The 3,373-nt window shown below is 33.1% G+C and overlaps 1 pseudogene; it reads right to left on the reverse strand.

Annotated features, from left to right (window-relative positions):
• Nucleotides 1-256: 256 nt before the first annotated feature.
• LOC103496777 (beta-galactosidase 7-like) lies at nt 257-2,720 on the reverse strand (annotated as a pseudogene).
• Nucleotides 2,721-3,373: the final 653 nt, after the last annotated feature.

Here is a 3,373-nt window from a genome sequence, read left to right on the forward strand (position 1 = left end):
TATATTTTTAATTAAGAATAATGCTTAAGTATAAAACAACATTTTTAAAAATTTTCAAATATATAGCAAAGTTTAGTGATGGACTTCTATCAGTGATAGACCAATATTTTCAGTATGGTCTATCATCAATAGACCACAAGGAGTTTATAGTTTCTTATACGTTTGTCATTAAGAAATCATACTATGAAAAAGAAAGAAAATAGAGATACATAGTTTGTTAAAAGTTAATATTTATGCATATAAATTACACCATTAATCAATTTTGTGCACATAATGCTTGAGCTGTCAATTTTGCAGATAAACTAGCATTGCCTAATCCAAATGACTTTGCAGATACATCAATCAAACAACTTTCCATCCCTATGCAAGCTTTTTCCACAAAAAGAGCACTCTTTGTCACATCCCATGAATCTTGCTTAAACATTTTCTGGATTTCCATAGCTAGCAAATTGGATTTCAGAGATGACATGTCCTCCCTGACAAGACAACTCTAAGGTGCTTCCTTCATTAACATTTCCACATATAGTTCCTATTTTGATTATTTGAACTGACACTTGTGGATTTCCACCAGGTTCTTCAAATAAAATTAATGTGTTTATGTTGCTTGAAAGAAATGATCTTGGAACATGATACCATCTTTGAGAAGAATTTCCACAATTTCCCATACATTTTCTAAGGTTGTACGCACTTCTGTAGTAACATGTTGCGCTGCAACTATCATTACCAGCAATGAAAGATGGCCAAAATCGACCTATGCTTGGCCAATTTACCCAAGCTTGGCCTTTTTACATTCCTTGCATGTCCAAGACTACTGATCAATTCCAGCAAGTGTCTTAAAGCTAGTCTTGTACCATGTCATTCGCCTTCCAATAGATTTTTTATTTAGTACAATCCAATTTGTTCTCTGTGAGAACATCAAGTTGTAAATTTGCTTCATTTCTCCATTTAATCCAACCTTATAATACCATAAATTTGATGACAAATCAGTTGTCACATTTCTATCTCCAATTAGATAGATGGGACCTCCATCGATTCCCATTGGCACCATATCATAAAATGCATCATAGTTCTTCAATCCAACTTTGACACTCAAAAGAGTTATTATGTTGGTTCCTGATTTTAGTTGAATGGGTTTCTCAAACACAAAACTCTGGTCATTACTCCCCCATTGCGACCCAATGTATCTTTTATTAACGAAAGCATGAAGCACGTGACCCTTTGTATTCACTTGGAGAGTTACATTTTGAAGTAAAGATGTTTTATTTGTGTCAACCTTCGTCATGTACTAGAAGTAGTCGCTGAAATCAATTGTGACCCTTTTTTGTTCCAAAAGAAGGTTTGCTGCAAATTTACCATTTTCTTGCAGTGTGTCTTTCATAGGTTCTAAAGCCCAAGCCCATGAGAGCTGTGTATTTTCCTTCTCATTTTGCTCCTTCATGAACATAGATGTCTGAGAATTTACTTTTATAGTGTTGTAAACCTCCTTGTTGCAACCATCAAGAATGATCACAAACCAAGCTGATACAAAATATTGTCCATCTGCTTATAGATCTATGGCGGCATCATTTTTTCCATCAGTGTTACTTATAAAGCAAAACCTTTCCCACATTATTGGGTTAAAGAATTTTGTTAAAGTTACAAAGCTACCAAAGTTTTGGTCTGAGCATGCGCCGTTAGTGAGAATCTTCTCTCCTAACTTGATTGATGCATGGAGTTGTTTGAGATGTCCCCATTTAGGTTGATTCAAGTTCTCATATTCATCAAGTGGGCATTGTAATCGTAAGATGTAGTGATAAATGGACCTTCCGATGTTCTTCCAAAGTTGGTGTGATACATGTAATAATTGTTGAAGACGGCACCAGATTGAAAAACTCTTGCTGCAGAAAATGCTACATCTTCTGCAATTTTGTAAGGGTCTTTGTCGCTCCATTTTTTGAACCATCCCCCCAATTTTCAGTGAACATTTTTGGGCTCTTAGGATTGTTTGGAGTAAAGTTATCGTAGTAGAATCCATTGTATGTATTAATGATAGGTTGTAGGGCATCACTTTGTTGCCATATGATCCATAGAACGCTAATATTGAGAGATCTAGTCATTTGAGCACACCATTTGATATATGCTTTTCCTGCATCTCCATAAGCTAGTGTCATCGCATCTCCATAAGCTAGTGTCATCACATTTCCATACTCATTATCGATTTAAGCTAATATTATTGGCCCTCCTTGTGATGCAAAGAGATTAGCTTGTTTACACATATTTACTACCTTTGTTGTGAAAGTTTGGATTTCATTCTTGTAAACTTGATTGTTAGTTCGTAGTTAGATTTGTGTTATATTGTGCAACCACACTGGAAAACCTCTGTACTTCCACTCGGTACACACGTAAGGACCAATTCTCATGACAACATAAAGTCCAACATCTTGGATAAGCTGGAAGAGTTTAATAAAATCTAAACGTCTAGGAAATTCATATTTTCATCATTGGGGCTCGTGACTATCCCAAAAAATGTATGTCTCAATTGAATCAAGTCCACCATCTTTAGTTTTCTGAATAAGATCAGGTCACATTGCTTCAGTGCTGCATGGATAATGAATAGAGCCTGAAAAGATAATATGTCGTTCTTCATTTATAATTATCACATTTGAATCATATGAAACATTATCTCCTATGTAGAAAGTCAAGCAAGCTAGAGTTGCAATAAGCCATTGAAGCTTAAACATCTTTGATCCTACAACTTGTGTCTTTGATTTATTTATTTTCCTCAATCGACGTGTTTATTTATATAGAATGAATAGTGATAAGGTGAGAGTTCCTTTCTATCTATATTTGTGTTCAAGTTGTTGATCAATTCTAAACATAGAAAAATGATTGATAAAAGTTTTTTGATATGAGTTGCATCCTATGAAATATAATTGTAGAATTCTAGTTGACCTTATCCTTAAATAACCTTTTACCAAATTACAAGTATTATACACAATAAACAAAATTGTGTTTTTTTTCCCTGATAGCTTAGGATTCTATTTTTCATTTTTCTCATTTGGCTTAATGTTGTAATCCATCAACTTTAGGTTAAGCTAATATAATATGAGCAATTGAATGTAAATAGATAGATACATATTATATGTGCATCAAATGCAAATATGACATCAACATGTTTATAAGTTAACGTGGATTTTAATCATTCTCATTACACTTAATTAGCATTAAAACTAATTGATTAAAATTCATGTTCAAATTTAAAGATGTTAATTGTTTAGTGAAAATATTGTTTCTATTGGAATTTATGTCCTAAAACTCATAGTTTGTATTTAAAATTAAATTCTATTCAATAAAGTGGTTATTGAGGACTTATTAGTGAAAATAGACTACTATA

This window comes from Cucumis melo, chromosome 10 (assembly GCF_025177605.1).
Source record: "Cucumis melo cultivar AY chromosome 10, USDA_Cmelo_AY_1.0, whole genome shotgun sequence".
NCBI lineage: Eukaryota > Viridiplantae > Streptophyta > Magnoliopsida > Cucurbitales > Cucurbitaceae > Cucumis > Cucumis melo.